The sequence below is a fragment of the Phascolarctos cinereus genome, unplaced genomic scaffold, assembly GCF_003287225.1.
Source record: "Phascolarctos cinereus isolate Bilbo 61053 unplaced genomic scaffold, phaCin_HiC Scaffold_726;HRSCAF=1367, whole genome shotgun sequence".
In the NCBI taxonomy this organism is placed as follows: domain Eukaryota; kingdom Metazoa; phylum Chordata; class Mammalia; order Diprotodontia; family Phascolarctidae; genus Phascolarctos; species Phascolarctos cinereus.
Window position 1 is genome coordinate 49128664 of NW_027556098.1, and position 13640 is coordinate 49142303.

Consider the following 13640-nt stretch of genomic DNA (forward strand, 5'->3'; position numbering starts at 1 on the left):
ATTTGGGCATGCTCCAAAGGCCTTGTTACATTAGCAAATATCTAGGTAAGGAAATGGTGAGCCAAGATGGCTTTGTATATGTTCTGTATGTACTTATATATGTACCTTTTTTTCTCTTTTGAGATAATGTAAGTTTTTTGAAAGCAGGGACTGTTTCATTTTTGCTTTTAATTTTAGTGCCTAACAGAGTTGCTGATACGCGGTAGGTGTTTAATAAGTCGAAGAAAGTCTACTCTGGAGAAAAGAAGACCTGGTGGGAATGGGGAGGGGGGGAGAAACATGATAGCTCTCTCCAAGTCTGTGAAGGGCTGTCATGTGGAAGAGGGATTGGAGGAAAGAATCAGGAGCAATGACTAAAAGTTTCAAAGAGACAAATTTAGTCTTCATGCCAGAAAAAAAAAACCACTTAATTAAAATTCTCCAATTGCCCAAAGATTGGTACATGGTAGTTTATCTATTCTGGGGTGGGAGGGTTCTGTCTTCAAGCAAAGGCTGAATGACCACTTGTGGGTAGTTTATAGTTAGGACTCTTTTGGATATGACTTGGACTAGATGATTTCAGTGGCTCTCCCAAATTTAAAATCATTTGATTCTATGACATTTTTAACCAAGGGTACATATAACACAAGAATCTCAGTGTTCTCTTATTGAAATATCTATGCTTTTATGTGAATTATAAACACAATGAACAAATACAAGCATCACATAAATTTTTCACTCCTCAAAAGTAGTCTTATAAGACAATTACACTTCAAAATCAATGACATTTAAGATAACTTAATTGCCTTTTGTTCCATTTCTCTTTCTCCACATCTTTTCCTCTCTCATCTGCCCAGTTGACCCGAATAGTACCTCCCTAGAAATACTCATTTTCTTAATGAAAGCCACATTAAAAAAATGATTTTTACATGCCCTGATGAAATGTCTGCACAGTTTTTCATGTCAGTTTCGGATGGTTCATGTCTTATTGGAAGTCTGAGACCTTATTCTTGTCTGGGCTAGAGAAATTTGCCTCACATCTTTATGAGAGAGAAGGACAAAACTTCTGGTTTGGGTAATTTATATTGGATTCTGTTTTAAGCTGAGGGGAAAAAATAGCAACTTAGTCTAGACAGAAGAGACTGGGTTGAAATCTGGAAGCCATTCACCCTGGCTAAGGCAGTGGCAGCCCTAGTGAAAGAAAGGATCAAGTTACACTACTAATTACACTCAAAAATGTTTGCATCACTTTTCTAAAATGCTTGGGGAAAATGGTTGTTCAGATAACAATTGTGAACACACTAAAGCAGTGGTATATATATTGTATATTTTGCATATACTGAAATGCATAAATACCATTTCAAAAGCATAAGTGTATTTTATAATGTTATGGGTATGAGGGGAGTGCTATAAAAGGGTTATTCATAAAATAAATCTCAAATTAAATTCTAAATGTAGCAGATGTTCACATTATGAAGAAGACATTTAGATGTTAAAATGGAACATGTGTGATGAAATTATGCCCTCACATATGCTAAATTCTGTACAATTATACACATTATTAGTGTTAAAACACATATACCAGATAGGAAAGGTCCTGGAAACCTCCACCTCTTGGGTTCTCTATCTTTTGAGTGCTTATAGCTTTTTTGCTCTGATATTACAAATAAATTTCTTGATAAATAAATTAACAAGTTATCCACTACAATCCCACACTTCTTGATAGTATAGCTATATTCCACTGAATAATGATTTTTAAAAATAACAGTGATAACATATATCAAAAAATTTTAAATAGATTGCATAGCCTTTCTGAGAAGAGGGAAATGCCAGCGCTTAAACTTATAGGGAATAGTGTATATGTTAATTTGCTACTTTTCAAGATGAGCAAGGATAAGGAAAAGAAGTTTATAAGTACATTCTCATCTCAAATAAAGATTAAAAGAGTCAGACCAATTGTGTGTGTGACAAAAAAGAAAATTAGACAGCCTGACAAATTTGCCCAGGGTCATGCACTGAAGTGTGTAACTGAGCCAAAAATTGAAATTAGGTATTCTGGTCTCCTGAACTTTCTACTCTACAGCAACCTCTTTCATTGAACAAACCAAAAGTAAATAATATGCAGGATATATCTGCATACATGCACATATTGTTTTTCCTAATTTCCATACATTTTTATGTATCAGTGTAAGTCTTTCAATCAAAGCATACTATTTGCTCTCTCTTCTTTTTTTGTTTCTTCTTTCTTGTGGTTCCTCTTATTGGTTCTAATTCTTCTTTACAACACAACTAATGTAAAAATATGTTTAATATGAATATATATGTAGAGCCTATATCAGATTGCACACTGTCTTGGGGTGGGGAGAGAGGACAGAGGGGGAGAAAATTGGAAACTCAAAATCTTATGCAAGTGAATGCTGAAAACTAAAAATAAATACATTAATTAAAAGTTTAAAAGAAATATAAGTCCTTTGGAAAATGTGTGACAAACCTTAGTTTTTGAAGTCTGGGGCCTTGATCAACTCTGTGATTTGGAACTTGACTCAAATTTGGTAAGTAAAGTTGTTGCTGTGCCCTTACAAACTTGAAACTTATATAAAGTAGTTGTGACATTGATTGGGGAGTAAATTACTTGGGCTTTACAAAGTTCCAAATGATGTCAATGTAAAGCAACATAAGGATTCAACATTTTGGGTTTTTTTTCCAAATTTAGGTGCCTCATTTTATTTTTTTATTTTTTTCAGCATTCTATTTTATTTTTTCCAGTTACATGCAAAAACCATTTTTAACATTTGTTTTTTTTAAATTTTGAGCTCCAAATTCATTCTCTCACTCCCTCCCCACCTCCCTCTTTGAGAAAACAAGCAATTTGATATATATTATAGTGTGAAGCCATACAAAATATATTTCCATGTTAGCCATGTTGCAAAAGAAAACACAGAGCAAACAAACAAAAAAAAACCCCACAAGAAAAATAAAAGTTTTTTAAAAGTACACTTCAATCTACAGTCAGACTCTTTCTGTGGAGAACTCAGTTTGGACTCAGTTCTCTATATATTTGAGAAGTGAGGCTTTATCAGAGAAACTTGCTGTAAAAAAAAATTTTCCCCAGTTTTCTGCTTTCCTTCTAATCTTGATTGCATTTGGATTTGCTTATGTAAAATCTTTTTTAATTCAGTGTAATCAAAATTATCTATTTTATTTCCCGTGTTCCTTTCTATCTCTCTTTTTTTATTTTGTCATAAATTCTTCCCACAGTATACTGAAATTGCAATAGGGAAAGTTGTGATGTGGAAGGGATAACTATATTCAATGAATAAACCCTAGGAACATTACCAGTGCAAACAAGGGTAAAACCAGTACAACCCCCACCTCTATTATGTTGACATAGTTCTAGAAATGACAGATAACAATAAGTCAATGAAATTAAAGGCAGAAACATTTGCAAAGAGGAAACAAAATTATTCTTATTCTCAGATCGCATATTATATTTATAAAACCTGAAAGAATAAATGAAGAAACTATCAGTCAATGATGATTAAAAGCTTCAGTAACAACCAAAATAGAAAACAAATACACAAAAATCATCACAAAACTATGAAGTAATTACAGAAATCCAGGAAGAAATCACAATAAAATTAATCCCATTCAAAGTAAGTGTGAAATTAATAAATTAAGAATTAGCCAAATAAGATATATACAACATAAGCATACAACTGCACACAATATACAAATACAAATGTTCTTTAGAGAAATAAAAATGATTTAAAAATGGAAATGTTTACCATTTACAATTGAACAATCCCAATATAATTAAAGTTATGCCATCTACATTAATTTACAAATTTAATGCTATACCATTCAAACTACCTTGGAGTTTTGTTCTTTTTAAAAATAGAACTAGACCAAACAATAGTACAATTTATTTGGAGAACTAAAAGACCAAACAATAGTACAATTTATTTGGAGAACTAAAAGTCTTTAGTAATCTCAAAAGAAAAAATGGGGTGGGGGGAGGGGAAGTATGCCTAAAGAGGGAATCACATTACCAGACATTATATTATATTATAAAGCAATAGGTATCTAAAATATTTGGTAGTCATTTGAAAAACAGAAGGGATGACAGTGGGAAAGACTAGGTAAACAAGGAATGAAAGCAATAGGCAAGTATTTCATAAGCCAAATAACAAATTACTGGGAGAAGGCCTCACTTTTTGTAACAACTGATAGAAATGTGTGTTGAAAATTAGGTTAAGACCAAGAAATTATTCCATATATGTACCATAATAATTTCAAAATGGAAACATGACAATGATATAAGAGATTTTATTATTTTAAAAAATATAAGAAGGCAAAAAGAAGTAACTTTCACAACTTTAGTTAAGGGGAGAATTCTATTTTTTTTTAATTATTATTTATTCATTTTCAGCATTTTTTTATTTTAAGTTCTGAATTTTTTTCCCCTCTTTCCACTTCCATTATGAAGACAAGAAATACATCAATTAGACATGTAAAATCAAACAAAAAATAATTGTTACCAACAAAAAGAAGAAAGAAATTTTTTTAAAGTATGCTTCAATCTGCATTCAGATGCCATCGGTTACTTCTCTGGAATTGGATAGTATTTTTCATCATAAGTCCTTCAGAATTGTTTTGGGTCATTGTTTTGTTAAGAATAGCTAAGTCCTTCACAGTAGATCATCATACAATATTGCTGTTACAATGTACAATGTTCTCTTGGTTCTGTTCACTTCACTTTGCATCAGTTCATATAAGACTTACCAGGTTTTTCTGAAACCATCCTGTTCTTCATTTCTTATAACACAAGTATTCCATAACAATCATATACAATAATTTGTTCAGCCATTCTGCAATTTATGGGCATTCCCTCAATTTCCAAATGTTTGCCACCACTAAAAGAGCTGCTACAAATATTTTTGTGTGTATAGGTCTTTTCCTCTTATCTTTGATCTCTTTGGGATACAGACCTATAAGTAATCTTGCTGGATAAAAGAATATACAGTTTTATAGCCCTTCACAGATAGTTACAAATTGTTCTCTAGAATGGTTGGATCAGTTCACAACTCCACCAACGGTTCATTGATATCTCAATTTTTCCACATCCCCTCTAACATTTATCATTTTCTTTTTCTGTCATATTAGCCATTCTGATAGGTATAAGGTGATACCTCAGAGTTGTTTTAATTTGTATTTCTCTGATCAATAGTGATTTAGAGCATTTCATGGGACAACTAAAAGCTTTGATTTCTTCTTCTAGAAACTTCCTGTTCGTATCCTTTTGCCATTTATCAACTGAGGGGTGGCATTTATTTTTATATGTTTGGCTCAGTTCTCTACATATTTGTGAAATGAGATCTTCATCAGAAAAACTTGGTATAAATTCCCCTCCCCCATTTCCTTCGTTCTGCCTAAACTTGGCTGTATTGGATTTGTTTGTGGAAAGTATTTTTAATTTAATGTAATCTAAATTATTTATTTTACATCCCATGATCCTCTCTATCTCTTGCTTAGTCATAAATTCTCCTCTTGTACATAGATATAGCAGATAAAACTTTCCATGCTCCCCCAATTTACTTATGATATCATCCTTTGTGTCTAAATCATGCATTCATTTTGACCTTATCTTGATATACAGTGTGAGATATTGGTCTATGCCTAATTTCTGCCAAATTGCTTTCTAGTTTTCCCAGCAGTCTTTGATGGGAAATAGTGAGTTCTTGTCAAACCCAAAAACTCAAAGAGAGTTCTTGTCCCAAAAGCTTAGATCTTTGTGTTTATCAATCATTAGATTACTATGTGTATTGTGTACCTAATCTATTCCACTTCATTTATTACTGTACAATGTGTACCTAATTTATTCTGCTAGTCTACCACTCTATTTCTTAGTCAGTGCCAGATTGTTTTGATGATTACAACTTTGTAATACATTTGAGATCTGGTACTGGATTCATCATTTTTAATGATAATAATAGCAATTGATTGCACTTTTGCAGTTTACATATACTTCCTCATTTGAGCCTCACAATGACTCTATAGGACAGGTGCTATGGCCAACATTAATGTAATTTTTCAGATAAAGATATTGAGGCCCAGAGAGGTCCAGTGAGATGCCGACTTTCAGGTAGGCAGGGAACAGAAGAGTCAGAATTTAACCTGGCCCTCCTAAACCGTCCACTATGTCATGCTGCTTCATAATTGCTTACAACAGTAACATATTTTTGTTTCCAAATCCAACATTTAAATATACTCAATAAATTTACTTTTTTAAAACTAACCTGAAAGGAAACTGAGGTGACTTAGAATTTTTCTAGGTCTGATAAAACCACCCTTGTTCTGCTCTGTGTTACTCTCTCGTACCTTTGACTTAGAGAAAGGATTCCAAAAATTAACTTTTTGCTCTGGGTGGAAATTTACAAAGATAGCAAAATCTCACTGATTTACCATTAGGGTTAAAACAAAATGTTTTGAGACAGAAATTATTTACATGTTCCTATAAGCTTATGATGCAAGAAGTTTTCTGAAAGGCAAGAAGTTGGTCAGGCTTCTGAAGGGGAAAAAAAAGTCCAACAAATTTTAATTATTTTTTAAAATGTAATAACTTTGTCATATAGATCAAATTCTCTTACATCCAGTTGTTGTTGTTCGTTCTTTGTTTTTGAAGAGGACCAATGACATTAAGAGAGTGATATCTTGACTTGCACTTGAATTGGATTTAAGCGAGGCAGAGTTGCACAAAGTTATCAACCTCACTCTCTCTTTCCAGAGAGAAATCTAGTGTCAGGTTAAAAGTCAAGTGGTAGGACAAAGACAAGAAATAGCCTGGGATGCAGTGGGTGACCTTGGCGTCTTCAATGTCAGACCAAACTCCAAGTATTCCACAGCTTCTGCTTCAGCTGCTTTCATGGTCTTTGGAACAGATTGTTCTCATCTGCCCATTCCCCCAGAGGAAATTTTCACATGCCAGGCTAGATACCCCCCTAATTTACCTACAGGCTTGAGGCCTATTGGTTTAAACCTGGTTTAGCCTATCTGTGGAGATGGTTTTCCCAGGGTGTGGCCACCACACATGCTATAGTTTTTTGGAGCCACAGGTGAGAGGTGGACACCAAATGTGGATAAGCAGCCCTAAAAAGGCAAGCCTTCATATCAAAGGTGCTAGTCCTCCCTGGATACCCCTTACACACCTACATTTAATAACACTACAAAGAAATCTTAGCAAAACATAAAGATTTTTGAACCCACATGTCCTTTCTATTTCAAAATTTTCCTGAAGCCAAAGAGTCTATCCAGGCCCTCTGAGTGATCATTGAAATAAGGTTTGAATTACATTTAATTCATTTTCTCTTTGGTGTCCTTCCTTCCCCTATACCAGGAGTAGAAATATATATATGTAAGCCATATATGTATGTAGTTGCTGTCTAAATATAAAGATGACTCAGCTAACACCTGGTAGGGGTAAATATCTGATGTAACATCTGTCCACCTATCTCCAAGGAAGAATGCAATTTCTGCCCCTTGTAGGGAACAAGAGGAGAATTGTGGTGAAATACATGCTCCTTCCCCTTCCAGAGGTATTGGCCTACTAGAACTATATTTATCTACCACACCTCAAGTATAGGTAGTCTGGAGATACAATACTTTGGGAAATCCAGGATCAATGTCACTTTCCCTGATCATTCTCTAGAGTATGGGAGGGGGGCAGGAGAAGAGTACTTAGTTTATTATCACCACCTTAGCTTTCTTCAACCATATGATGGTTATACAAATAACCACCACAAAAATCTAGTAAACCTCTCTATCAAGGTAACCAATAAACAGAAATTAAGGAAGTCATACAAATTAGAATAGAACAAATAGGAGTAAACAGGCTTTTGATTGGGGAATGGCTAACAAATTGTGTATATGAATATGCTGTAAAAAAAATGATGAATATGGACACATTCCCTTCTCCCCACCACCACTCTTTTGCAAGAGGTGTGGAAAATTGCATATATTTTCATATTCTTTCAATCAGTTCAATCAGTTTTGCTGATTTTTCCCTTCTTTTTTTTTATTCTTAAAAAAAAAAATCCTTGATGACTAGCTGGGAAGGTGTCCTGGGAGAAAGTAAGGTGATAACAAAAGTCATCAATAAATATTTCTTTCTAAAAATGTATGTATGTGTGTAGTGTGTGTGTGTGTGTTGTGTGTGTGTGTGTGTGTGTGTGTAAGAGAATAAACAGGCTTTTTGGCTGGGAACAAGATAAGATCTCAGCTCAAACCAGGAAAAAGAATATCACCCAGGGGAAGTTTATTCACAGCAGTGTCTAGGGTTGCAAGCACTAGAAGTTAAGGAACGTGTTGGGGGAGTGGTAGGAGGTATCAACTTCTTCTCTGTGGCCCTCCCACTAGACATTCAAAAGTCAGTACTTGTCCCTCAAAGTCTCTCAAGTGATCTAACAAAATCCTTACTCCAGTCTTACAGATATGCAGCTTTGCAACTCAACTTTCTCTTAGCCAATCAGAAATCTGAGTAAGTAGGTTAGGGAGCCCAGAAAAACCAGCCCAGGTTTGCATAGAAGTGGGATTACATATGTATTGGGTAGGGGAAGGAGGATTGGACTATAAAAATAACAATATTATCTTTACAGTAATTCTGGAAGTGGTTCTTAGACTATAAAAAGACAAAAAGTATCCATAGTGAATAATATAGATAGAGGGTCTGTTTTTTATGGAATTCAGGATGTGAAAGGCATTGTGCTAGTCTCTGGGATCTAGAAAGACAAAAAAAATAAATATGATCAGTGAAATAAATTAGATATGAATGATTTAGAAATGACTAGATATTGCAGTCCACTGTTTGACAAAACCAAGAACACAAACAAAAGGGCGGATTCTCTCTGAACAAGCACTACTGGGTAATTTGGAAGGCAGTTTGGCATCAATAAGGTTGGGAATAGGCTCTTACACCATATAACACAAAATCTTCAAATTGATACATGACCTTAATGTAAAAGGTCACATCATATTAAAAAAATCAGAAGAAAATTGAAGAAGGAATTATTTGAAACTGAAGGGCAAGGGGATTATTAACCAAAGAAGGCCTGAAATGGATTTGTGATTTATTCATTTGGAAATTCTTTCTGATACATAGATCATAACTCATCTATTTCTGCCCATAATGTAAAATTGTTTTCCATGTACCTCGATAGGTTTGTCACAGGAGGTGAACCAACATGCTGGAGGCCTTCCTCCATGTGATAACAAAAGAGAAAATAGACAATTTCAACTATATAAAATTATATGTTTTAAATTTTTTTCTTTATTTTTTAACTTTTTCCAGTAAACAAAAATGCACCTATCACTATCACTAGCCTACTGTGCTCATTTGCTTCTGTATATTGTGTATCTGATCTATTCTATTGATCAACCCCTCTATTTCTTAACCAATACCAAATCATCCTCACTATTACTGCTTTGCAGTGTTATTTGAAATTCAGTATGGTTAAATCTCCTTCCCACTTTTCTCATTATTTCCTTGAGACTCAACTTTTTGTTCCTCCTGTTGAATTTCATTATAATTTTTTCTAGCTCTTAAAGTAATCCTTTGGTAGTTTGATTGTTATAGCCCTGAATGAATAAATTAATCTAAGTAATATTGTCATTTTTATTATGTTGGCCCAAACTACCCATGAGCAAAATACTAACACTATCTCCAATGATATGTGGCTTCAAGTAGTTTCTCCAATGATTTAGATCTGTCTTTATTTGTGTAAAGAGTATTGTGTAGTTGTATTCATATAATTCCTATGTGTGTCTTGACAGGTGGACCCCCTATATCCCACTTTCCCCAATTCCTCTCCCTCCCACTCCCTCACCAACCTCTACCTTTCTTCTCCTGTACTGTGGCACCTTTAGTCACTTCTGGTGTATGGACGGGGCTCTCAATGGAACAGAGTGCCACCTCCACACCTGGAGCAATTAGCTCAGTGGGTGCTGGAAGAGGCTGGCAGAGAGCATAAAGAAAGTACCAGATCCAGGACTGTCTGTCTATTTGTTATTGGCCAGCTGTAGACTGTTAGACTCAGCATAATAAGATTGAAATTTATCAAGACCATTTGGCAAGCAGAGACTGAGCTGAGGAACAATCAATGAAAGATTAAAGGGAATTAATGGAGTTGGTTACAACAAAATAAAAGGAGTTATGCTGATGGGAGTTGGGAACTGACAGACCTTAGGCAGGAACCAAAGTCTCCAACTCAGAGGTTTTGCTGAATATAATAATGAGATCAACGTCATAAAATTGAAATTGAGAACAAGAGTGAGGACAAGACTTAAGAACATTCACCAAATGTAAGGAAGTCTGGGGTTTATCTTACTAGCTCACCAGAGGGTGATTTGTTCCACAGAGGGAGCAGAGAGTGGGTGGGTGGGCTTTTGTTGTTATTATTCAGTTGTTTCAGTCAGATCTGACTTTTCATGACCCCATTTGGAGTTTTCTTGACAGAGATACTTTTCCAGCTCATTTCACAGATGAGGAACTGAGGCAAACAGGGTTAAGTGACTTGTCCAGGGTCAGACAGAGTTAGTGTCTGAGGCCAGATTTGAACTCAGGAAGATGAGTCTTCCTGACTCCAGGCATGGCACTCTGTCCGTAGTGCCACCTAGATGCCCTCGACAACAACAAAGTTGGGTGATTTATTACACAGAGGGAGCAGGGGGTGGGTGAGTGGACTTTTAACAAGAAACAATAGACAAAGTTGAAAGAGAATTTCAGACAGTAGCCTGAGCAGCTGCTCTTGAAGATTTAGTTCAACAGGGTCAGTTCAGAGATGTTCTCCATGACAAAGTTCCATAGGCTTAGGGAGTTTGCCAAAGATTTGTTTTTGCAGTCAGCTAAATCAGCTACATGCTCTACATGGAAAATGTCCTTTGTTGCTTTTCAAGAGGGAATTGTGCATACCTGGTACCATAAACATGAATTTCCATTGTAACTAGTTCCCCATGGAAATCTTCTAGGGAGTGGATGAAGTTCCTAAAGGAAAAGAGTCTGATAGATTGGATCTATTCAGCCCCACCTCCCCAAGGTTTGACACACCCTATTACGACCTGGGAGGGAGGAAGCAATTAGATCTCTGAGCCCCACCTAAATGGCTCAAGGCTTTAGATTTGGATCTCTGGTGACACATAACTATACAGTCTTGGGTTAATCAGCTGATAAATTTGAGCAGAATAGAATATCCCAGAACAATTATTGTCCCCGTGAATAAGTTCTATGAGGATCAGAGAAGGGAGGACCAAGCCTCTGTTTCTAAAAGAGAAGATTCGTTAAAAATTTTAACAAAGAAGATTGACAGCCAGCCTATAGGGGTACTGATAAAATTATAGAGTGAAATCCAGGACCCAGACAGTTAAGAACTTTTAGTGGAGCAGCAGGTGGCTGAGTGGATAGAGCACTGGCCCTAAAGTCAGGAGGACCTGAGTTCAAATCCTGACCTCAGTCTAAACACTTGACACTTACTAGCTGTGTGACTGTGGGCAAGTCACTCAACCCCAATTGCCTGGAAAAAAAAAAGCATAATCCCCTAAAGACCTGCCCCATTTGGGTTATCCATGGAGAGATGCAGTTGCAGAAGGGGAAAAAAAGTTAGCTTCTGAAAAAAAGTAGTTCACAAAAAAATGAAGGTAGAAGCTGTCTCTCCTTTTAAATTTTTTAAACTCATGCTGCCCACTGCAGCAAATTAGTTCTAGTGCATTTGGCATATTTGTCCCTATCCTTACTTCCAAAAACATCCCTGTACTCCTAGAAAACATTAAGCATAGTCCTTTCAAGGTCTTCCATTAGTACTTTGCACCAAAGAGTCCCAATAAAGTCCATATGGTACATATTAGCCTCCCAAGTGCAACATAAGTTTCTAGCAGTCTCTTCAGCCACAGTTCTTAGATAATTCCACAAACTGATTCTTTAGGGAAGGTCAATGCCTACCACAACGAGTGGTACTGATGATCACTATCACTTCCAAATACAAAAATTATGCAAATTCAACCAATAGCAACCAATCTCCTTGCTTTCTATGTAATGACCATAGTTCATTGAAATGAGTTGACTCACAAGGAATAGGCAGCTAGATGGTGCAGTGGGAAGAGTGCTGGGTGAAATCAGGAAGACTGATCTTCCTGAATTCAAATCTGACTTCAGAATCTTACTAGCTGTGTGACCATGGCCAAGTTACTTAACCCTCTTTGCCTCAGTTTTCTCATCTGTAAAATTAACTGGAGGAAGGAAATGGCAAACCACTCCAGTATCTTTGCCAAGATAACCCAAAAAATGAGGTCATAAAGAGTCAGACACAATTGAAATGATTGGTCAACAACAACACAAGTAATATGTACTGGGGCAGCTAGGTGGCACAGTGGATAGAGCTCTGGACTTGGAGTAAGAAGGACCTGAGTTCAAATTCAGCTCATTTACTGCGTGACTGGGTAAGTCACTTAACCCTGATTTCCTGAAATATAGCAAAAAACCAAAACAAAACCAAAAAACAAGTAAGATGTACTGAACCAGAGAATTATAGCAAAAGTCCTTTTGTCAAAGAATATGCCAAGGCACTTAAGCCACTGCTTGATTCCAGTAGACTATAGAGGGATCTTCTTGAAAGCTTTCCAACATTATTCTTAAAGACTGGGTTGTATCACATATGGCAAGACTCGCCTATCCCAGTATTTCACTGAAATTTCATTGAAAATAAATGGTAGGGGGCAGCTAGGAGGCGCAGTGGATGAGCACTGGCCCTGGATTCAGGAGGACCTGAGTTCAAATCCAGCCTCAGACACATAACACTTACTAGCTGTGTGAGCCTGGGCAAGTCACTTAACCCCAATTGCCTCACCAAAAAAAAAAAAGAAAGAAAAGAAATGGTAGTTCTGTATCTTGCTTCCTTGTAAAGCTAAGCCAGAACTCTACTAGGAAAGAATGTTTCCCTGTCTGTGGAAATGACTCCACAGAGGAGAAAGAGAATCTGCCGATTCAGGGCATTTATTTGACTTCATATATCCTTCCATTACCAACAAAGCATCAAGTTCACTAAAGTTCCATTAGTGTATCTTTGCCCAGGAAAGAGTTCTCCCTCAGTAATTATTCACACAAAGGAAATACTTCCTGCCAATTAACAGAAAAAAAACTAATTAGACTGAAAATACTCACAGCTGGAAGAGTTGAGACTTATTGTAATCTGTTAAATTCAAAGAAAGAAAATAAGTTTTGATGAACTACATTTTTACCAACTGAATAGCTTATTTCATAATAAATGGTTTCCCCTTGTATCCACAATAGATATTCAGTTACTAGCAAAGACAAAAAGAAAAAGTCCTCTAACAAATCACGAGGTGTCCCATTCCAGCCTTCTTTGTAGCATTAGTCTTGTCCTTTTGTTTGGTGTTCCATATTTCAATTGGAGGTTCCATTTCAATTACTTTATTCCAGCTTTGAATGTGCTTTTCTTTTTCAAGAATGTGTTCTTCAGTAAAAACCAATAGATTTGCTATGGTTCTTTAGGTAAAGAATCTTGAACACCCACATAAAGATCTCCTTGCTTTCTATGTTCATCACCTCTCTACCAGGAGGTAGATTGTGCGCTTCATTATCAGTCCACTGGAACTAC